We start from the raw sequence: 25,354 nt of genomic DNA, 5'->3' as shown, positions 1-25,354 counted from the left end.
GAATACTTATGACCATGTGATATTTCAGTTTTTCTTTATTAAATTTGCAAAAATGTCTACATTTCTGTTTTTTTCAGTCAAGATGGGGTACAGAGCATACATTAATGTGAAAAAAAAGAACTTTTTTGGAATTTACCAAATGGCTGCAATGAAACAAAGAGTGAAAAATTTAAAGGGGTCTGAATACTTTCTGTACCCACTGTAGGTGTCACAATATAGAACGACCCAGCGGGGGGGTCAGTCAGCGGACTGCACAACACTCACACAATGGAATGGTAAAGGGGAGAGGAAGGCTCTGTCAATAGGGAATAAGGGATGGTCACCACTTGAGCTCAAACCTGAGCCTGTCCCTGCAGTCCCCTAATGCCCTAAGTGGGTCCTTCCCTCCCACCGCCGTCACGAACCTCGTCCCTCACTGTCACCTCACACTACACTGGCTAGTGCACTGGCCAGCAAGCATGCTAGCCTCACCACTGCAGATGGTAAAACACAGGGGACAGTGACAAACACGAGACAGACATGGTATAACACAACACTTAGCTTCCAAGCTGCTGCTGCAAACTCCACTCAATATAGGATACAAAACCAGGACCTCAGACTGCTGATACATGCCGACACCAGAGAGCTCCTCACACATCGGATGGTCTCCAGAGAAACTTTACCACCAACAGTCAGCTGATGCATGAGGTGACCATTTAAAGGATGGGAGTGGTCACCACCCACATCTGCTGACCCATCAACTCTGCAGTTGCAGCAGATAGCCAGCAAGGGAAAACTGACAATAACCCCTGCTGGTCCTGAAAGGGAAAAAAGCTTCATTTAAAACAGAGTGGAACCAGAGCTGCCACTAATCCAAAAATGGATCATGACACTAGGTTTTTTTCACCCGGGGCAAGAATTCAGTTTGATGCCCCCCACCTCCCTCCTAAGTACATATGTGATTTGTACACTTAGTCACGAGCTGACAAACTGCTCTTCCTAATTCTCTCAATGTTTAGTGAAAAATTGAGATAAGCAGGAAGAGAAGCTTGTTGTCTTGTGACCGTAAGTATGAAAATTGTATATGAGTACAGTGGTCATGTGATTACTGCTAGAACCAGCAAGCAGAGCTGAATCCTGACAGTGGGAATATTACATGCTGTTAGGATTGGCTACGGAGATTCATTTTATAGTTAAAGGGCTTCTCCAGGTTTACATGAAAGTCTGCAGCCACTATAGGCCACAGATTCTAGTTAAAAACCCTGCAGTATAGGGTTGGGGTGTCAGGTGCAGAGTCAGTGTCAGTTTGGTGTTTGGAGGAGTACAGAGCAGAAGGCTCTGCAGAGCTCCACCCCTGTGAGGCAATAGAGGCCAGTGGAGCCAAACGACCAAGGTAGCTGAGAAACCTGGCACCCACAGTGTACACAGTGGTGCAGTCACCCATGGCAACCGGTCAGAGGTGGACTGGTGTGTTTAGTGACTGTAATCTGGCGACATGGTTCTAGGCTGCGATCCGGAGGATATCATGTGCTATATAGTGCTGTGATTTGGGCATTAATGCTACGATTTTGTGAGTTGGACATTAATGCTGTGAAGTAAACACATTAAAGAGATTTTTGTTTGGAACATTGCTGGGTCATTGCCTCATCACTGCATAAGTGTGCTACTGATGCACTACATATGGTGGAGAATGCGGGCAGTGTGAACTGAGGCATACCCCAAAGTGTGCTGCATGTCAGTGATTAATCCTGCAACTCTACAGCTCAAGCCGGCTGACAAAATGGAGGAGCTTTTGAAGCAGTTGGACCTCTCTCAGCAGCGGCAGCAGCAAGAAGTGCTGCAGATGCAGCAGCGGCAGAAGCAAGAGGCGCTGCAGTTTCAGCGGCAACAAGAAGAGCATCAGCAAGAGACACTGTAGTTGCAGTAGCAGAAAGAGGCACTGCAGTTGCAGCTACAGTAGCCAAAGCATTAGCAAGACGTGCTGCAGTGGCAGCAGCAGCAGGAGCAATTGTCGTTACAGCGGCAGCAGCTGGAGCAGCAGCAATGGCAGCAGAAGCAACAGCAATGGCAGCAAGAGCAGTATAATCATCAGCAGCTGTTGTGTAAGCAGCATCAAAAGACTAATGAGCTGATTCTACAGCAGGTTGTGGCTATGCGAGAGGCACCTTCCACAGTGACCCAGATCCGCTCTGAGGCCCGTTACAAAGTCCGAACAGTGCAGAGGATGCTGAGTCGTGAGGACGACATGGAGGCCTTCCTCACATCTTTGAACGCACTGCAGAGTGGGAGAGCTTACCAATGTCACAGTTGGCTGAAGTGGTGCCCCCCTTCCTGATGGGAGATGCCGAGAAGGCTTACCTGGCCCTCAGTTGGGAGGACGCCCTGGACTATGAGAGGTGAGATCCTTGCCCAACTGGGGGTTAATACATATGTGCGGGCTCAGTGGGTGTACCAGTGGTCCTTTGTTGAGTCTCATCCATCCAGGTCTCAGGCATATGACTTGCTACAGCTGGTAAAAAATGTCTCCAGCCTGAGACCTTAACCTTGTTCCAGATGGTAGAGAGGGTGGTGGTTGACCGGCTGGTGAGGGCTCTGCCAGCAGCCATACAGCGTTGGGTGAAACAAGGGGACCCGGGCACTCCGGACCAGGTGGTAGGACTGGTAGAGCTGTATACACCCACTCAGTACTTTATACGGGACACTACTCCACTTTGGCTGTCACTTAAGGTCCCACCAGCCCAGGAGCCGGGGAAAAGTCCACAAACCTCTGTTGGGGCTAACCAGGGCTGAGCCTGGGATGAGGGGGTAACCCGAAGTGAAGGTGACAGAAGTCCCGTTTCCCCTAAAACAGTGCCAAGGTATAGTCATGCCGCAGCGATCAAGTGTTGGCGGTGCCAGGGGCCCGGACATGTTGCTGCCAACTGCCCCCTGATATCTGAACCCATGGACTGCGGGTATACTCACTGTATGTCTATGTATGCCCAACTGTACTGCCAATACAGGCACTGCTGACAGTGAACCCCAGCTGTGCCAGGTGCTCGTGAATGAGTACCAAACAGAGGCTCTCCTGGACTTGGGGAGCTTAGTGACTTTGGTCCATGGTTCATTTGTTGCCGGAGACAACCCCAAAGGACGGAAAGTGGAGGTGATAGGTATCCATGGGGAAATTTGGGAGTACCCGACGGCGGAGGTTAATTTTTCTACATCATGTGGGGACATTAACATGTGGTGGGAGTGGTGAAAACTAGTGATGAGCGAACGTGCTCGCCACTACTCGTTACTCATCCGAGTTTCATGGTACTTGGTGAGCACCGAGCATTTCCGGGATTATTCGGAAGGAGCTCAAGTCTCTGCCCTGCAATTTTGGCTCTCTTTAGAGTGCCAATGAACATGCAGGGATTGTCTGCCATGCACTGTAATGCCGCAGCCATCTTTCTTGTAGTATTACAGTGATTGGCTGGCCGCACAGTGTCATCAGGTCTATAAGAGACCGGACGCCGCCCCGCTCAGCGCATTCAGCACTGGACTCAGCTAGTGTAGGGAGAGCTGCTGCAGAGCTGGGTCAGATTTGTTCTTTTATTAGTTAGTGTGGGTCACAGAATCCACAAATCCAGATAAACCAACAGTCCTTTTTAGGGCTAATTAGGGTACGTGTCCACGGTCCGGAATGTCGGCGCTTTGGACGGAACGGAAAACCCGCTCCACCCAAAGCGCCGACCCTTCTGTATGCGCGGTGATTCCGGATGTGTTCATTGCACACATCCGGAATCGTCACACCCTATGCATAGGACTGTTATTTACCTTGCGGTGTCGGAGTGTTGTCACAAGGTAAACAGACATGCTGTATTTTTAAGGCCGGGATCACACATGTGAGAAACACGTCCGTGTCTCACATGTGAAATCCAAGCTCTGGCGCCGACACTTCGGAGCGGAGCGTGCGGCCGTATAGCAACACATGGAGCCGCACGCTCCACTCTGGAGTGCCGGCGCCAGAGCTTGGATTTCACATGCGAGACATGGACGTGTTTCTCGCATGTGTGATCCCGGCCAAAAAGATGCACCGCATGTCCGTAAATGCAGGGCCACCGGATGCGTGTTCACACGTATAGTGGAGACGGGATTTCATAAAATCCCCTCCACTATGCTGTAACATCTGGACACTGCGGGTTGAACGCTGCGGTTGTACGCAGGGTTGAACGCTGCGGTTGTACGCAGCGTTCAATCCGCAGCTAATCCGGATGTACTCCGGCCCGTAGACACATATCCTTAGGGGGTATATTGATTGCAGTGCTAGGTAGGCAGGGGAGTCTATGCGCACATATCGACATCAGTGCAAGGCATGCAGGCACTGTATGTGAGTATATAGATCTCACTGCCTACATCAAGAGGGTCCATTACGGTCTGCTGCTGCCTATTTTATATATTCCCAGCTGCAGGTATCTGTGCCTAGGATTAATTTTTTTGGCACCTGAATCCTGCTAATTTTATTACAAAGCAATCCAGAGCCCCCTTTTTTTCTTCATTTATTTGCTTGGTCACACTGCAGACTACAGCCAGGTCATTATTATACAACAGCGTGAAAATCTAGCAATTTAAAATACCGTATATACTCGAGTATAAGCCGACCCCCCTAATTTTGCCACAAAAAACTGGGAAAACTTATTGACTCGTGTATAAGCCTAGGGTAGAAAATGCAGCATTTACCGGTGAATTTCAAAAATAAAAATAGATGCTCCATACCGTTCATTATTGCCCCATAGATGCTCCATATACAACTGTGCTATATAGAATGCTCTGCACCGTTGATTATGGCCCCATAGATGCTCCTTATAATGCTGTGCCATATATGCTCTGCACCGTTGATTATGGCCCCATAGATGCTCCTTATAATGCTGTGCCATATATGCTCTGCACCTTTGATTATGGCCCCATAAATGCTCCTTACAATGCTGTGCCCCATATATGCTCTGCACCTTTGATTATGGCCCCATAGATGCCCCTTATAATGCTGTGCCCCATATATGCTCTGCACCTTTGATTATGGCCCCATAAATGCTCCTTATAATGCTGTGCCCCATATATGCTCTGCACCTTTATGGCCCCATAGGTGCTCCTTATAATGCTGTGCCCCATTTATGCTCTGCACCTTTATGGCCCCATAGGTGCTCCTTAGAATGCTGTGCCATATATAATGCTCTGCACCTTTATGGCCCCATAGGTGCTCCTTATAATGCTGTGCCCCTTATATGCTCTGCACCTTTATGGCCCCATAGGTGCTCCTTATAATGCTGTGCCCCTTATATGCTCTGCACCTTTATGGCCCCATAGGTGCTCCTTAGAATGCTGTGCCCCATATATGCTCTGCACCTTTATGGCCCCATAGGTGCTCCTTATAATGCTGTGCCCCTTATATGCTCTGCACCTTTATGGCCCCATAGGTGCTCCTTATAATGCTGTGCCCCTTATATGCTCTGCACCTTTATGGCCCCATAGGTGCTCCTTAGAATGCTGTGCCCCATATATGCTCTGCACCTTTATGGCCCCATAGGTGCTCCTTATAATGCTGTGCCCCATTTATGCTCTGCACCTTTATGGCCCCATAGGTGCTCCTTATAATGCTGTGCCCCTTATATGCTCTGCACCTTTATGGCCCCATAGGTGCTCCTTATAATGCTGTGCCCCTTATATGCTCTGCACCTTTATGGCCCCATAGGTGCTCCTTAGAATGCTGTGCCCCATATATGCTCTGCACCTTTATGGCCCCATAGGTGCTCCTTATAATGCTGTGCCCCATTTATGCTCTGCACCTTTATGGCCCCATAGGTGCTCCTTAGAATGCTGTGCCCCATTTATGCTCTGCACCTTTATGGCCCCATAGGTGCTCCTTATAATGCTGTGCCCCATATATGCTCTGCACCTTTATGGCCCCATAGGTGCTCCTTATAATGCTGTGCCCCATTTATGCTCTGCACCTTTATGGCCCCATAGGTGCTCCTTAGAATGCTGTGCCCCATATATGCTCTGCACCTTTATGGCCCCATAGGTGCTCCTTAGAATGCTGTGCCCCATATATGCTCTGCACCTTTATGGCCCCATAGGTGCTCCTTATAATGCTGTGCCCCATTTATGCTCTGCACCTTTATGGCCCCATAGGTGCTCCTTAGAATGCTGTGCCCCATATATGCTCTGCACCTTTATGGCCCCATAGGTGCTCCTTATAATGCTGTGCCCCATATATGCTCTGCACCTTTATGGCCCCATAGGTGCTCCTTATAATGCTGTGCCCCATATATGCTCTGCACCTTTATGGCCCCATAGGTGCTCCTTAGAATGCTGCTGGTGCTGCCATAAAAAATTAAAAAAATCACATACTCACCTCTCTTCTCAGGACGCCGGCGCTTTCAATAATTACCTGCTCCTCTGCGGCTCCGTCTCCAGCACTGACGCTCAGCAGAGGGCGCGCACTGACTACGTCACAGCGCCCTCTAACCTGAGCGTCACTGCTAGAGGACGCTGCAGACGGAGCCGGAGCGAGGAGCAGGTAATTATAGCGCTGCGCTCCCCTTACCTGCTGCGGCGCGGTCCCTGCAGTCCCTGGCTTCTCCGGCGCTGCAGCTTCTTCCTGTAATTGAGCGGTCACATGGCACCGATCATTTACAGCAATGAATATGCGGCTCCTCCCCTATGGGGGTGGAGCTGCCTATTCATTTCTGTAATGAGCGGTGCCATGTGACCGCTCAGTGCAGGAAGAATCTGCAGCGCCGGAGAAGCCAGGGACTGCAGGGACCGCGCCGCAGCAGGCAAGTATGATTACACAGCCCCCGCTCCCCCTCCCCTGCTGACACCCAGGTATATGACTCGAGTATAAGCCGAGAGGGGGACTTTCAGCCCCAAAAAATGGGCTGAAAATCTCGGCTTATACTCGAGTATATACGGTAGCTTTTTTTTTGTCCTTTTTTTGTCCTAGGCACTGACAGAGGACGTTAGTATGGTCAGCAAGGTACTCCCTCAGCATCTTCCCAAACTTTGCACTCCTTGTGAGAGTCCCCCACGCCTCAGGGCCAGGGTGATGGGAGGGTCTGAGAAAACTCTCCCAGAACTTTGCCAGTGTTCCACTGCTCTTGCTGGATTGGAGTTGTGTCTCTCTCACCTGTACTCCTTGCTTTGCCAACGAACTGTGTCTGTGAACTCTGCTGCCAGCGTTTTCAGATGGCAATTTTTTAAATATTTCCACAAGAAGGGCCCTCTGGTCCTCCAACATTTTAGTACACCTTGAGAAAGCAAACACCATAAGAAGCAAAATGCTTGTCGGGGTTTTTTCCTGGATCCAACCAGGTGTTTGTTGCCTTCTAATTACTGGTAAGCGCTGCTTTCTATACCTAACAGACTGTTGCGGTGATGTTTATTCACTAGCACAAAGACTTTACTAATAGCAGCTCTCTGCCATCACATGCATTGATAAAATTGGCTACTTACACCTGGGGATGTCCAGTCTTTAGTGATCCTTATGCTCTTTACTGAACTTTGTACTTTGTATGCACACTGTTTGACGCATTGCTAATAAAATAAAATACTACCGTTTTAACCTATATACACCTCTGTTCTCCTCTTTTGGCATTTTAGTACACCTGTCCGCCTCTGGAAAAAGAGATATAAAGTTCTCCTTGTAGCGTGGGTCTAGAAGTGTCACCAATCAGTATTGCCTGTCACCCAAAATTTTGAGAATGCAAGGGTGATGGGAAAGGCAGCGTAACAAACTCAGCCATGCGTGCAAGACAGGTAACAGTCAATACTTCCGTGTCCTCACTAAGAGGACGAGTGACCATGCTCTCCTCCTTGTCCTCAGGCCTCCACAACTTTCGACTAACCTCAGTACTATCATTGTAAATACATCATTGTAAATACACCCCTGTAGTTTTTATCTCCCCCACCTCATTGTAGATTGTCGGCTGTCACGAGTAGGTTCATTTTATTTTGGTTTAATTATTGTATTATTGTTATCGTTTGTTACTTAAGAGTGTTGTGTTTGAAACTGTTGAACTGTAAATATGTTTCGCTATATAAATAAATATAAATATTATTATTAGAACACAGAGAAGCAGGATGGAGACATTAATTATGTCGCCATTGCCGCTCACCATCTTGGGAAGCAATAATCTGTGCTCCCAACGTGAAAAGACCAGAACCCATCCAAGCAGAGAATGTATAATACAATTGGTATATATTTATTGAAAACATTTTTGACAATAGGAAAGCATACAATGCAACAAAAGCATATTGTTAGGGCTAGCGGAACGCACCAAATAATAAGATAGATTAAGGTGCGTTCGCAGCCCGGGGTCCACCGTGCAGAGATGGAACCTGCTGCCAAGTGGTGACGGACTATATGGCGGTACAATGTGAATGCACACACGGGTTAACTTCACCCTGTGTGAAGGAAGCGAACCCTGTTAAGTCACAGGGCTGCGGTACCGCATACAAGAGCGGAAGCAAGGAGTCACCAAGCTCAGTCCCAAGACTTGGGATCCGAGTCCGACTAGACTACTTGCGCTCGACACCACTAAGGGGGTGTCAGCATAACCAAAGTAATAATAACAGATGCACAAGAGTGCATGCGGTGCCGCACTGGCGGATGCCAGTAACCACTCAGGCTTGGGTCAGGAAAGCGCTGTGAAAGCACACGGCGCTGCACTGGCGGTCACAGCAATTAGACGCTGTATGGTGTGTAACGTGCTGGTAGCTAAGTTGGGGGCTAGATAGCAATCACCCACCTTCCGCGAACAGTCATCCAATACGGAGGGGATTTTAATGAACGACTTTCACTCACAACACACACACGTTTACAAATGTACACTAGCGCATGGCCGTGTGGTCATGCGCAGCTTATATAGCTGCAGCACGTTCAGGACCTTCCAATAAAGGACCAATGGGAACCGCTGCAGCATCTGAGCATGTGACCCTCGATTTCCAATGGGAGATCTCACCCTGGGCATGCTCAGAAGGGAAAAAGCAGGACTTAGATCCCAAAAGCGTCTGCTCGCCGCTGCCCAGCACTGGCTTCAATGGCAGAAGCAGGCAAAGCAGCAGTAATCCTATGCACAGAGTGAGACTGAGCAAGACGCTGGGAACGACGTCTCTGCTGAGCAGACTCCACTGCGGCTGGAGAAGAATGGGAGACCGCAGCAGAGATGGTTCGAGATTCCCCCTGTGCAGAGGCAGGAACTTGACACCTAAAGGTACCATCACACATAACGATATCGTTGCTTTCTGTGACGTGTTAACGAAATCGTTATGCGTGACAGCGACCAACGATCAGGCCCCTGCTGGGAGATCGTTGGTCGCTGGGGAAAGTCCAGAACTTTATTTCGTCGCTGGATCTCCCGCAGACATCGCTGAATCGGCGTGTGTGACGCCGATTCAGCGATGTCGTCACTGGTAACCAGGGTAAACATCGGGTTACTAAACGCAGGGCCGCGCTTAGTAACCTGATGTTTACCCTGGTTACCATTGTAAATGTAAAAAAACCCAAACAGTACATACTTACATTCCGGTGTCTGTCCCCTCGCCATCAGCTTCCTTCACTGACTGTGAGCGCTGGCTGGCGGTAAAGCACAGCGGTGACGTCACCGCTCTGCTTTACGGGCAGCCAGCGCTCACAGTCAGTGCAGGAAGCTGACGGTGCGGGAAAGACACCGGAATGTAAGTATGTACTGTTTGGTTTTTTTTACATTTACAATGGTAACCAGGGTAAACATCGGGTTACTAAGCGCGGCCCTGTGCTTAGTAACCCGATGTTTACCCTGGTTACCCGGGGATTTCGCATAGTTGGTCGCTGGAGAGCTGTCTGCGTGACAGCTCTCCAGTGACCACACAGCGACGCTGCAGCGATCGGCATCGTTGTCTAGATCGCTGCAGCGTCGCTAAATGTGACGGTACCTTTACACATATAAAAATACAAAATGTGCACGTACCAAGATTTACGCAAAAAATTAACCCCTTCCCGACCTTTGATGCCACGTAGGCGTCTTGAAAGTCGGTGCCAATCCGACCCATGACGCCTATGTGGCGTCATGGAAAGTTCGCGTCCCTGCAGATTGGGTGAAAGGGTTAACTCCAATTTCACCCGATCTGCAGGGACAGGGGGAGTGGTAGTTTAGCCCGGGGGGGGGGTGGCTTCACCCCCCCGTGGCTACGATCGCTCTGATTGGCTGTTGAAAGTGAAACTGCCAATCAGAGCGATTTGTAATATTTCACCTAAAAAACTGGTGAAATATTACAATCCAGCCATGGCCGTTGCTGCAATATAATCGGCCATGGCTGGAAACACTGGTGTACCCCCCCCCCACCGCCATCGATCGCCCCCCCCAGCCCTCCGATCTATGTTCCGCTCCCCTCCGTCCTGTGCTCCGCTTCCCCGTCCTCCTGTCCGCTCCTCCCGTGCTCCGACGCCCCCCGTGCCCTGATTTCCCCCCTCCTCATACTTACCGAGGCTCCCGGTGTCCGTCCGTCTTCTCCCTGGGCGCCGCCATCTTCCGGCCGGCAGATTCGTTCCATGTACATTTTGATCACTGTGATAAAACCTATCACAGTGATCAAAATTTAAAAAAAGTAAATGACCCCCCCTTTATCACCCCCATAGGTAGGGACAATATTAAAATAAATAAAAAAAAATTTCCACTACAGTTAGAACTAGGGTTAGGGTTAGGGTTAGGGATATTCACACGTATTCTGGTCCTCTGCGGATTTTTCTGCAGCGGTTTTTATAAATCCGCAGTGCAAAACCGCTGCGGATTTATCGCAGATTTACCGCGGTTTTTCTGCTGATTTCACTGCGGTTTTCTATTGGAGCAGTTGTAAAACTGCTGCAGAATCCGCAGAAAGAAGTGAAATGTGTGGAATGTAAACCGCTGCGTTTCCGTACAGATTTTTCCGCAGCATGTGCGCAGCGTTGTTTGTAAACTCATGGGAAACTGCTGCAGACCCGCAGCGGCGGGTCCCTGCGAGACAGCGAAAGAAACCCTCACAATTACAGCTCCTTCCGGTTAGAGCTCCTGGCCCTGGTGTGGGCCATGACAGAAAAGTTTGCAGGCTTCCTGACAGGTACCAAGATTCAAGTTCGAACAGACAATAATCCCCTGGCCCACCTTGAGAATGCTAAATTGGGAGCCTTAGAACAACGGTGGGTGGCTCGCCTAGCCAAATTTGACTTTACCATCCGTTATTGCTCTGCTACTGAAAATGCAAATGCTGATGGACTGTCAAGAGTGACTGTGGAGACTCCAGCGGAGGATCTCGATGAGCAACTCAAAGAGGAGGAAACCCCAGACTTTTGTAAGTTTAAGCCCCCAGTGGTTGCGGCCCAGTCAAGAAGGGAGGCCTGCGCATTACCCCGGTCCCTGGGGAGAACCAATGAGGAATGGGGACATGTTCAGGATGAAGACGAAGGGCTGAGACAGATGAAATGGTGGGCAACTCAGAAGTGGAAGCCTGGCAAACAAGAGAGAGATGATCTGGACTCTGAAATGAAGAGTGTGTTACACCAGTGGGATAGACTGGAAGTGCGAGAGTCAGTGCTATATATTTAATTACAGCCGGTCCAATACCCCTCCACAGAGAGAGAGAATTTTAGTCTAAGAAGAGGTTTCACATGTACCCATTCAGATGGAGACGTTTATTCTCAGCGAGGTAAGGCAAGTTTAGGACCTGGTATAAGAGAGATGCCATAAAGGGGCTACCAGGTACACATAAAATTGGCCATTTTTATGCGCTAAAAGCTCTCATTTTTCATATTTCTAGTGCAGTAATGCAGTTCAAATTTCATGTTTTCAAGTTTACATGTTTTAGCGCTGCAGTGTGCTGCCTTATTTACTTAACTATATACGAGTTGGCGACTCTAGGTTCAGCACCTGTTCACACTTAGTCTATGTTTGGATGTGCCGGTCAGGTTTTTGAAATGTATTCTTTAGCCTTCTGATCGTGCACTCCGCCTCCTAGCTTCAGGTGTTTTAATTACAGCAGGTCCAATACCCCTCCACAGAGAGAGAGAATTTTAGTCTAAGAAGAGGTTTCACATGTACCCATTCAGATGGAGACGTTTATTCTCAGCGAGGTAAGGCAAGTTTAGGACCTGGTATAAGAGAGATGCCGTAAAGGGGCTACCAGGTACGCATAAAATTGGCCATTTTTATGCGCTAAAAGCTCTCATTTTTCATATTTTTAGTGCAGTAATGCAGTTCAAATTTCGTGTTTTCAAGTTTACATGTTTTAGCGCTGCAGTGTGCTGCCTTATTTACTTAACTATATACGAGTTGGCGACTCTAGGTTCAGCACCTGTTCACACTTAGTCTATGTTTGGATGTGCCGGTCAGGTTTTTGAAATGTATTCTTTAGCCTTCTGATCGTGCACTCCGCCTCCTAGCTTCAGGTGTTTTAATTACAACAGGTCCAATACCCCTCCACAGAGAGAGAGAATTTTAGTCTAAGAAGAGGTTTCACATGTACCCATTCAGATGGAGACGTTTATTCTCAGCGAGGTAAGGCAAGTTTAGGACCTGGTATAAGAGAGATGCCGTAAAGGGGCTACCAGGTACGCATAAAATTGGCCATTTTTATGCGCCAAAAACTCTCATTTTTCATATTTTTAGTGCAGTAATGCAGTTCAAATTTCGTGTTTTCAAGTTTACATGTTTTAGCGCTGCAGTGTGCTGCCTTATTTACTTAACTATATACGAGTTGGCGACTCTAGGTTCAGCACCTGTTCACACTTAGTCTATGTTTGGATGTGCCGGTCAGGTTTTTGAAATGTATTCTTTAGCCTTCTGATCGTGCACTCCGCCTCCTAGCTTCAGGTGTTTTAATTACAACAGGTCCAATACCCCTCCACAGAGAGAGAGAATTTTAGTCTAAGAAGAGGTTTCACATGTACCCATTCAGATGGAGACGTTTATTCTCAGCGAGGTAAGGCAAGTTTAGGACCTGGTATAAGAGAGATGCCGTAAAGGGGCTACCAGGTACACATAAAATTGGCCATTTTTATGCGCTAAAAGCTCTCATTTTTCATATTTCTAGTGCAGTAATGCAGTTCAAATTTCGTGTTTTCAAGTTTACATGTTTTAGCGCTGCAGTGTCCTGCCTTATTTACTTAACTTGATCACATGATCATGACCTCACACAGGTCCTGGCAGGTCTGCCTGGGAGATGAAGTGGACCCTTTCCCACCCGCACTATGAGGGTCCACATAAAACCAGCCCTTTTATGCAACTTAACCCTCTCAACACGTAGTCTGCTTTAGAATAAATGTTCTGGTTTCATATCACTGATGCCCTTAAGCGCAGTGACACATATCTCCCATTTACCACTCTGCCAGTGACTCTGTCACAGGAGTTTTTTAAAAACCTGCAGGCAATACCAGCTGCCCCGTCAGTGGGCACAGTATTTATCTCCACGGCAGGGCCAGTTTTAGACAAAGTAGGGCCCTGGGCAAAAGTTTAAAGTGGGGCCCCAAAAGCTCACATATTGCACATCACACAGAAACATTTTGGATGTATTTACATGCGCTGAGTTCAGGCTGCTAAACGAGCGTGATTGACAATATTGTAGTCATTCAATGCTTGTTTCCATGCCTCTTTAGGGTAGGTGCATATGTTCAGAAATCCGCAGCGCTATGGATCCAGCACATGTCCGTTGCGTCCAAAGCGCTGCCGGTTATTGAACGCAGGTGAATCCGCTTGTGTTCATTGAACCATGCAGATTCATCATGTCCAATACATTGCATTGGTGAAATTTATTTTGCGGAGTCTCGTGTCTCCACAAGATAAATAGACATGCTGCAGTCTGGAGAGACGCGCCGCATGTCTGTCTCCGCGGGTGAACCGCAGGCATCTGTGCATGCATAGTGGACATGGCATTACTTGAAATCCCATCCACTATGCTGTAAAATCTGGATACTGCATGTTGGATGCTGCACAAGTATACAGTGTCGAACCCTCAGCATTTACTGACCTTGTGCACCTACCCTTATTCCAGCTGAGGAAGAATGATGGGCACAGATAGTCCTCGATACAGTATAATGCAGGTCCCATATAGTACATATAGTACATATAGCACATGATCCTTGAGTATAATGCAGCCCACCTCAGAGTGTAATGCAGCTCTGTGTACTACAACCCCCTCAGAGTATAATGCAGCCCCTTCAGAGTATAATGTAGCCCCCCTCAGAGTATACTGCAGCCTCCCTAATATAGTATAATGTAGTCCCCTCAGAGTATAATGCTGCCCCCTCAGAGTATAATACAGCCCTCCCACACAGTATAATGGGCTGGGTCACTCTTACTCTTACTCAGGGGCCCCATAGCGGCCATTAGCTGGGGGCCCCTGGAGGAGCAGGGCCCTAGGCAGCTGCCTGGACTGCCGGCCCCTAACGCCGTCCCTGCTCCAGGGTTGAAAGGCAAAGCCTTGGAAGTTTTTGCTGACCTTTCTCTGGAGCTAGATGGGAACTATGATTGTTATGAATAGGTAATTCAGAACCACAATGGATCTTGAAGTTCAGAGCACACAAGTGACCTGACAAAAACCACAAAACATAGGACGAGCTCTGAGACGTGGAAACTCTGCTGACCGCAATCCCTAAACCTATCAAACCACACTAGAGGTAGCCGTGGATTGCGCCTAACGCTCCCTATGCAACTCGGCACAGCCTGAGAAACTAGCTAGTCCTGAAGATAGAAAAATAAGCCTACCTTGCCTCAGAGAAATTCCCCAAAGGAAAAAGCAGAAACAAAAGGACACAAGCAGAACTTAGCTTATGCTGAGCAGACAGGCCACAGGAACGATCCAGGAGGAAGCAAGACCAATACTAGAACATTGACTGGAGGCCAGGATCAAAGCACTAGGTGGAGTTAAATAGAGCAGCACCTAACGACTTAACCTCACCACCTGAGGAAGGAACCTCAGAAGCCGCAGTACCACTCGTGACCACAGGAGGGAGCTTGATCACAGAATTCACAACAGTACCCCCCCCCCTTGAGGAGGGGTAACCGAACCCTCACCAGAGCCCCCAGGCCGACCAGGATGAGCCATATGAAAGGCACGAACAAGATCGGCAGCATGGACATCAGAGGCAAAGACCCAGGAATTATCTTCCTGACCATAACCCTTCCACTTAACCAGATACTGGAGTTTCCGTCTCGAAACATGAGAATCCAAAATCTTCTCCACTATATACTCCAACTCCCCCTCCACCAAAATCGGGGCAGGAGGATCAACAGATGGAACCACAGGCGCCACGTATCTCCGCAACAATGACCTATGGAATACGTTATGGATGGAAAAAGAATCTGGAAGGGTCAAACGAAAAGACACAGGATTAAGAACCTCAGAAATCCTATACGGGCAATGAAACGAGGCTTAAACTTAGGAGAGGAAACCTTCATAGGAATATAACGAGATGACAACCAAACCAAATCCCCAACACGAAGTCGGGGACCCACACAGCGTCTGCGATTAGCGAAACGTTGAGCCTTCTCCTGGGACAAGGTCAAATTGTCCACAACATGAGTCCAAATCCGCTGCAACCTGTCCACCACAGTATCCACACCAGGACAGTCCGAAGACTCAACCTGCCCTGAAGAAAAACGAGGATGGAACCCAGAATTGCAGAAAAACGGTGAAACCAAGGTAGCCGAGCTGGCCCGATTATTAAGAGCGAACTCAGCCAACGGCAAAAAGGACACCCAATCATCCTGATCAGCAGAAATAAAACATCTCAGATATGTTTCCAAGGTCTGATTGGTTCGTTCAGTCTCGCCATTTGTCTGAGGATAGAAAGCCGAGGAAAAAGACAAATCAATGCCCATCCTAGCACAAAAGGCTCGCCAAAACCTCGGAACAAACTGGGAACCTCTGTCAGAAATGATGTTCTCTGGAATGCCATGTAAACGAACCACATGCTGGAAGAACAATGGCACCAAATCAGAGGAGGAAGGTAATTTAGCCAAAGGTACCAAATGGATTATCTTAGAGAAGCGATCACAAACTACCCAAATGACCGACATTTTTTGAGAGACGGGGAGATCCGAAATAAAATCCATAGAGATATGTGTCCAAGGCCTCTTCGGGATCGGCAAGGGCAAAAGCAACCCACTGGCACAAGAACAGCAGGGCTTAGCCCGAGCACAAATCCCACAGGACTGCACAAAAGAACGCACATCCCGCGACAGAGACGGCCACCAAAAGGATCTAGCCACCGAATCTCTGGTACCAAAGATTCCAGGATGACCAGCCAACACCGAACAATGAACCTCAGAGATAACTTTATTCGTCCACCTATCAGGGACAAACAGTTTCTCTGCTGGGCAACGATCAGGTTTATTAGCCTGAAATTTTTGCAGCACCCGCCGCAAATCAGGGGAGATGGCAGACACAATTACTCCCTCTTTGAGAATACCCGCCGGCTCAGGCAAACCCGGAGAGTCGGGCACAAAACTCCTAGACAGGGCATCCGCCTTCACATTTTTAGAGCCCGGAAGGTACGAAACCACAAAGTCAAAACGGGAGAAAAACTGCGACCAACGAGCCTGTCTAGGATTCAACCGTTTGGCAGACTCGAGATAAGTCAAGTTCTTGTGATCAGTCAAGACCACCATGCGATGCTTAGCTCCTTCAAGCCAATGACGCCACTCCTCGAATGCCCACTTCATGGCCAGCAACTCTCGATTGCCAACATCATAATTTCGCTCAGCAGGCGAAAACTTCCTGGAAAAGAAGGCGCATGGCTTCATCACCGAGCAATCAGCACCTCTTTGCGACAAAACAGCCCCCGCTCCAATTTCAGAAGCATCAACCTCAACCTGGAACGGAAGCGAAATATCTGGTTGACACAACACAGGGGCAGAAGAAAAATGACGCTTTAACTCTTGAAAAGCTTCCACAGCAGCAGAAGACCAATTGACCACATCAGCACCCTTCTTGGTCAAATCGGTCAATGGTTTAGCAATACTAGAAAAATTACAGATGAAGCGACGATAAAAATTAGCAAAGCCCAGGAACTTTTGCAGACTCTTCAGAGATGTCGGCTGAGTCCAATCATAAATGGCCTGGACCTTAACAGGGTCCATCTCGATGGTAGAAGGGGAAAAAATGAACCCCAAAAATGAAACCTTCTGAACACCAAAGAGACACTTTGATCCCTTCACAAACAAAGAATTAGCACGCAGGACCTGGAACACCATTCTGACCTGCTTCACATGAGACTCCCAATCATCCGAGAAGACCAAAATATCATCCAAGTATACAATCAGGAATTTATCCAGGTACTCTCGGAAGATGTCATGCATAAAGGACTGAAATACTGATGGAGCATTGTATAAGAGACCTGGTATAAGAGAGATGCCGTAAAGGGGCTACCAGGTACGCATAAAATTGGCCATTTTTATGCGCTAAAAGCTCTCATTTTTCATATTTTTAGTGCAGTAATGCAGTTCAAATTTCGTGTTTTCAAGTTTACATGTTTTAGCGCTGCAGTGTGCTGCCTTATTTACTTAACTATATACGAGTTGGCGACTCTAGGTTCAGCACCTGTTCACACTTAGTCTATGTTTGGATGTGCCGGTCAGGTTTTTGAAATGTATTCTTTAGCCTTCTGATCGTGCACTCCGCCTCCTAGCTTCAGGTGTTTTAATTACAACAGGTCCAATACCCCTCCACAGAGAGAGAGAATTTTAGTCTAAGAAGAGGTTTCACATGTACCCATTCAGATGGAGACGTTTATTCTCAGCGAGGTAAGGCAAGTTTAGGACCTGGTATAAGAGAGATGCCGTAAAGGGGCTACCAGGTACGCATAAAATTGGCCATTTTTATGCGCCAAAAACTCTCATTTTTCATATTTTTAGTGCAGTAATGCAGTTCAAATTTCGTGTTTTCAAGTTTACATGTTTTAGCGCTGCAGTGTGCTGCCTTATTTACTTAACTATATACGAGTTGGCGACTCTAGGTTCAGCACCTGTTCACACTTAGTCTATGTTTGGATGTGCCGGTCAGGTTTTTGAAATGTATTCTTTAGCCTTCTGATCGTGCACTCCGCCTCCTAGCTTCAGGTGTTTTAATTACAACAGGTCCAATACCCCTCCACAGAGAGAGAGAATTTTAGTCTAAGAAGAGGTTTCACATGTACCCATTCAGATGGAGACGTTTATTCTCAGCGAGGTAAGGCAAGTTTAGGACCTGGTATAAGAGAGATGCCGTAAAGGGGCTACCAGGTACACATAAAATTGGCCATTTTTATGCGCTAAAAGCTCTCATTTTTCATATTTCTAGTGCAGTAATGCAGTTCAAATTTCGTGTTTTCAAGTTTACATGTTTTAGCGCTGCAGTGTCCTGCCTTATTTACTTAACTTGATCACATGATCATGACCTCACACAGGTCCTGGCAGGTCTGCCTGGGAGATGAAGTGGACCCTTTCCCACCCGCACTATGAGGGTCCACATAAAACCAGCCCTTTTATGCAACTTAACCCTCTCAACACGTAGTCTGCTTTAGAATAAATGTTCTGGTTTCATATCACTGATGCCCTTAAGCGCAGTGACACATATCTCCCATTTACCACTCTGCCAGTGACTCTGTCACAGGAGTTTTTTAAAAACCTGCAGGCAATACCAGCTGCCCCGTCAGTGGGCACAGTATTTATCTGAGAAAAGAAAAAAAAAAGTTGAATTCCAGCTCCTTAAAACATGACGTTTATTGTATCCAAATAAAAAATCCAAATGTCCATGGTGTGCAACCTCCCACCGGTAAGTGCCTGGGATGACAGAGATAAACGGCTACGCGTTTCGATCGGAGTGATCTTTATCAAAGCCATACCTGGATCAGGCAGCTTCTCCTACTTATAAGGAGGCTCACCCAACCAGATCATTCATTTGAGTCACATGGCAATTTGACAGGTCCTTTCATCTAAAATCATTGTTCTATATGTAACAACATAACAAAAATAAAGGATTAAAATCACATTCAGCAATAATGTAACATAACTTCATGTCTTTTATTCAATCCTGTTGGGACACAGGTGTTCAATTGGAAAATCCAATATGCTTCTCGTGTGAGAAGCCGGCGTTTAATGTCACCACCCCGACTAGGGGTATTAACCCGTTCTATGCCCTGAACCTGAAGAGTGACAGTGCTGCGTGCATGGTGCCTAACAAAATGTTTGGATGCTGCTGATATATTCCTGTCATTATTCTGAGTGTTACCTATGTCATATAAGTGTTCCCTAATGCGTGTTTTCAATTTTCTGGACGTACAGCCCACATACGACAGGTTACACTCTATACATTTGATTTTGTATACCACATTGCAAGAATTACAATTGATGTACTGCTTTATATCAAATTTGATAGTTTCATCCGCATTATAAAATGTCTTTTCAATACTGGCGAATTTACATGTGCTACAATTTCGTGTGCCACACCTGAAAAATCCTGGATAATTTAACCAGGTTCTGATGGATTTATTTTTGGAGCAGAACAAGCTAGGGGCTATTTTATTACCAATGGTCGGGGCTCTTCTCGACACCACATTAATGCCAGAATTTAGTATGTTATACAGCTGCGGATCTTCATATAAAATAGGTAAATATCTGTTGACAATATCTCTAATTCTAGCGAACTGCGGGCTATATTGAAAGCATATGTATGGCTTTTGTTCCATTTGTAAATTTCTATGCTTTTGTGCTGTAACTAGTTCTTTACGATCTTTTCCTGCTACTATTTTTTTGGCCCGATTAATTGTCCATTGAGGGTATTGTCGATGTGTTAATTTATTTGCTATTTGCTCGATTTCACCCTTGAGATCTTTTTCTGAACTGCAATTCCTTTTAATCCTGGTGAACTCACCCACCGGAATTGATTTAATTGTATGCCTGCTATGGCTGCTTTTGGCATGCAGTATTGTGTTACCCCTCACTGGCTTGTGATGTGTTCTGGTGACGATATTTGAATCTATTTGCCCCGTGAGCTCCAGATCTAGAAATGATATACTTTTGCTATCTGCCCTATGCGTGAATCTAATATTGTACTCATTCTGATTCAGGTACTCCATGAAGCGCGGTATGGCAGACACATCACCCTCCCATATCATGAGCGTATCATCAATGTATCTGCCATACCACGCCACATATTCCAAATACGGATTGTTCACGGAAAAAACGCACTCCATCTCCCAGACGGACATAACCAAATTAGCAAGGGAGGGAGAGTATTTCGCACCCATGGCCACTCCAGCTTGCTGCATATAAAATTGATTATCAAATGCAAAAAAATTACTAGTGAGCAAAAAATGTATTACCATCAGCAGATATTCAATCAAATCCTCAGAATACTGACTGAATTTGACAAGGTGATATTGGATCGCTCTGATTGCTAGATCGTGCGGGATGCATGTATATAAAGATATAACGTCGCAGCAGAGCCAGGAATAATTTTTTTGCCATATCTTACCATCAAAAATACGTAATACCTCCTTAGAGTCTTTTATATATCCAGGGGAACGTTTTACAAGTGGCTGGAGGAGAGAGTCTACCCATTGACAGAGTCTTTCATTGCAGGACCCGATTCCAGATACTATGGGTCGCATTGGGGGAATCCCCTCTTTTTTATGTATTTTAGGGACCCCATATATTATAGGAGTGACTGGACATTCAACTATTAGATATTCCATTTGTATTTTAGTTAATACCCCCAGATCGAATCCCTCCTTGATAATGACATCTCTCTTTTTGATAATTTCTTGTGAGGGATTATTTGTTAGTTTTTTATACGTGATTTGATCAGATAATAGTTCCAGCATTTTTTTCTGATAGTCCACTGTGTCCAATACCACTACCACCCCTCCCTTATCTGACATTTTAATTGTAAGATCTGGCATATTTTGTAGCTCTCTTATAGCGTTACGTTTTTTTATAGATATATTCTTAGGGTTGTATTTATTATTAGTTTTTATTTCCTTGTTTAATTGTCTGAGTTCCCTTTCTATGTTTTCTTGAAATTTGTCCATACACTCAGATCTGGCCTGGATTGGATAATAGTAGGGATTTTTTGTAGTAAAATTCTTGGAAACATGCACCCGGTCACTATCCAGCAATGTATCTGAGCTGAGATCTTGTAGCGCAATTAGTGCTACTTGTTCTTTAAAGTCCATCTGTGAGTACTCATTATCCACCATAGGTGGTGCTACAGATGCTTCCTGACTTAATTCCTCTTCAGTATTTTGCTCCTGATAAAAATGTTTTCTGATGGTCAGGTTGCGGATAAATTTATTAGTGTCCATAATTGTTGCAAATAGGTCAAAATCCTGGTCAGGAACAAAATTTAATCCCAAGGATAAAACTTGGACCTGTTCTGATGATAAACTTCTGGATGACAGGTTAAGTACATTCGTATATTCATTTATCTTTTGTGCAGTTTCTTGTTGCGTGTAGTCATTCCCCCGTCGTTTGTGTTTTCTCCCCCCCCGCCTGCTGCGTTTTTTGGCTGGCGGTAGTTATTTCTTGGGGTGTATACTCTGTTTTCATTCAGGGAAATGTCTGACGCACTGGCCTGATTGTCTGATGAGTCAGGGTCTGACGAAGTAAAATATACATGCGATTTTTCTTTGCTCTTAGCGTTTTTTCGTTTATGGCGAGATTGACTATACTTCAGTATCGATCTCGGGGTTTTATTTATATTAGTCCAGTTACCCCAATCATACACTTTATTAGTCGCATAATCATCAGAGTCTCTAGTAAATTTTCTTTTTTTCCGATCCATGATTTGTTCCTCCAAACCCATTATTTTTTCTTTGGTTTGTATCATAAGTGCATCAAACTGTGCACCTGTTTTATAATCATTCAAAAGAAGATTTACTTCATCTATTTCCTGCTGTATATTTTTCAATTTGTCCTCCTCGTGTTTAATAATAAGATTCATCAAATCCTTCGAACATTTGCTTAGAATAGAATTCCACTCCTCCAAGAATTCTGCTGAGTATACGGTTGTGGGTATTTTTCTAATTCGCAGACCTCTTGGGATCATGTTCTTAGCCACATAATTATTCAATGTGGTTTGATCCCACCACACTTTTGTTTCCTGCATCATAAGTGTTTCCAATTTACTCATATTTTCATTCAGAGTGGATATACCCACATCTTCATTTTCATGAGTAGAGAACACCTGAGCAGCTTTACGCAATCTGTCTCTTGTTAAGTCCATAGCCATGCTGATATGTGAATAATGATAAAAGAAAAAAGGCTCTGTATCCCTTGGCAACTAAACCGGTAATAGACAGTACATGTGTCCGCAATAACTTTATCAGGGAGTAGTACCAGGAGCACGGCAATCCAGCATTATAAATAGTAACAAAGAGAAAAAGAGTTTGTAGCCAGCTCACCGGTAAATCACCGCAGGTGCACGGAACTCCGCTGCAGGAATCTTATTATTAAACACGAGGAGGACAAATTGAAAAATATACAGCAGGAAATAGATGAAGTAAATCTTCTTTTGAATGATTATAAAACAGGTGCACAGTTTGATGCACTTATGATACAAACCAAAGAAAAAATAATGGGTTTGGAGGAACAAATCATGGATCGGAAAAAAAGAAAATTTACTAGAGACTCTGATGATTATGCGACTAATAAAGTGTATGATTGGGGTAACTGGACTAATATAAATAAAACCCCGAGATCGATACTGAAGTATAGTCAATCTCGCCATAAACGAAAAAACGCTAAGAGCAAAGAAAAATCGCATGTATATTTTAATTCGTCAGACCCTGACTCATCAGACAATCAGGCCAGTGCGTCAGACATTTCCCTGAATGAAAACAGAGTATACACCCCAAGAAATAACTACCGCCAGCCAAAAAACGCAGCAGGCGGGGGGGGAGAAAACACAAACGACGGGGGAATGACTACACGCAACAAGAAACTGCACAAAAGATAAATGAATATACGAATGTACTTAACCTGTCATCCAGAAGTTTATCATCAGAACAGGTCCAAGTTTTATCCTTGGGATTAAATTTTGTTCCTGACCAGGATTTTGACCTATTTGCAACAATTATGGACACTAATAAATTTATCCGCAACCTGACCATCAGAAAACATTTTTATCAGGAGCAAAATACTGAAGAGGAATTAAGTCAGGAAGGATCTGTAGCACCACCTATGGTGGATAATGAGTACTCACAGATGGACTTTAAAGAACAAGTAGCACTAATTGCGCTACAAGATCTCAGCTCAGATACATTGCTGGATAGTGACCGGGTGCATGTTTCCAAGAATTTTACTACAAAAAATCCCTACTATTATCCAATCCAGGCCAGATCTGAGTGTATGGACAAATTTCAAGAAAACATAGAAAGGGAACTCAGACAATTAAACAAGGAAATAAAAACTAATAATAAATACAACCCTAAGAATATATCTATAAAAAAACGTAACGCTATAAGAGAGCTACAAAATATGCCAGATCTTACAATTAAAATGTCAGATAAGGGAGGGGTGGTAGTGGTATTGGACACAGTGGACTATCAGAAAAAAATGCTGGAACTATTATCTGATCAAATCACGTATAAAAAACTAACAAATAATCCCTCACAAGAAATTATCAAAAAGAGAGATGTCATTATCAAGGAGGGATTCGATCTGGGGGTATTAACTAAAATACAAATGGAATATCTAATAGTTGAATGTCCAGTCACTCCTATAATATATGGGGTCCCTAAAATACATAAAAAAGAGGGGATTCCCCCAATGCGACCCATAGTATCTGGAATCGGGTCCTGCAATGAAAGACTCTGTCAATGGGTAGACTCTCTCCTCCAGCCACTTGTAAAACGTTCCCCTGGATATATAAAAGACTCTAAGGAGGTATTACGTATTTTTGATGGTAAGATATGGCAAAAAAATTATTCCTGGCTCTGCTGCGACGTTATATCTTTATATACATGCATCCCGCACGATCTAGCAATCAGAGCGATCCAATATCACCTTGTCAAATTCAGTCAGTATTCTGAGGATTTGATTGAATATCTGCTGATGGTAATACATTTTTTGCTCACTAGTAATTTTTTTGCATTTGATAATCAATTTTATATGCAGCAAGCTGGAGTGGCCATGGGTGCGAAATACTCTCCCTCCCTTGCTAATTTGGTTATGTCCGTCTGGGAGATGGAGTGCGTTTTTTCCGTGAACAATCCGTATTTGGAATATGTGGCGTGGTATGGCAGATACATTGATGATACGCTCATGATATGGGAGGGTGATGTGTCTGCCATACCGCGCTTCATGGAGTACCTGAATCAGAATGAGTACAATATTAGATTCACGCATAGGGCAGATAGCAAAAGTATATCATTTCTAGATCTGGAGCTCACGGGGCAAATAGATTCAAATATCGTCACCAGAACACATCACAAGCCAGTGAGGGGTAACACAATACTGCATGCCAAAAGCAGCCATAGCAGGCATACAATTAAATCAATTCCGGTGGGTGAGTTCACCAGGATTAAAAGGAATTGCAGTTCAGAAAAAGATCTCAAGGGTGAAATCGAGCAAATAGCAAATAAATTAACACATCGACAATACCCTCAATGGACAATTAATCGGGCCAAAAAAATAGTAGCAGGAAAAGATCGTAAAGAACTAGTTACAGCACAAAAGCATAGAAATTTACAAATGGAACAAAAGCCATACATATGCTTTCAATATAGCCCGCAGTTCGCTAGAATTAGAGATATTGTCAACAGATATTTACCTATTTTATATGAAGATCCGCAGCTGTATAACATACTAAATTCTGGCATTAATGTGGTGTCGAGAAGAGCCCCGACCATTGGTAATAAAATAGCCCCTAGCTTGTTCTGCTCCAAAAATAAATCCATCAGAACCTGGTTAAATTATCCAGGATTTTTCAGGTGTGGCACACGAAATTGTAGCACATGTAAATTCGCCAGTATTGAAAAGACATTTTATAATGCGGATGAAACTATCAAATTTGATATAAAGCAGTACATCAATTGTAATTCTTGCAATGTGGTATACAAAATCAAATGTATAGAGTGTAACCTGTCGTATGTGGGCTGTACGTCCAGAAAATTGAAAACACGCATTAGGGAACACTTATATGACATAGGTAACACTCAGAATAATGACAGGAATATATCAGCAGCATCCAAACATTTTGTTAGGCACCATGCACGCAGCACTGTCACTCTTCAGGTTCAGGGCATAGAACGGGTTAATACCCCTAGTCGGGGTGGTGACATTAAACGCCGGCTTCTCACACGAGAAGCATATTGGATTTTCCAATTGAACACCTGTGTCCCAACAGGATTGAATAAAAGACA

Source organism: Ranitomeya imitator, chromosome 6, assembly GCF_032444005.1.
Source record: "Ranitomeya imitator isolate aRanImi1 chromosome 6, aRanImi1.pri, whole genome shotgun sequence".
Taxonomy (NCBI): domain Eukaryota; kingdom Metazoa; phylum Chordata; class Amphibia; order Anura; family Dendrobatidae; genus Ranitomeya; species Ranitomeya imitator.
This window is presented reverse-complemented; position numbering follows the sequence as displayed.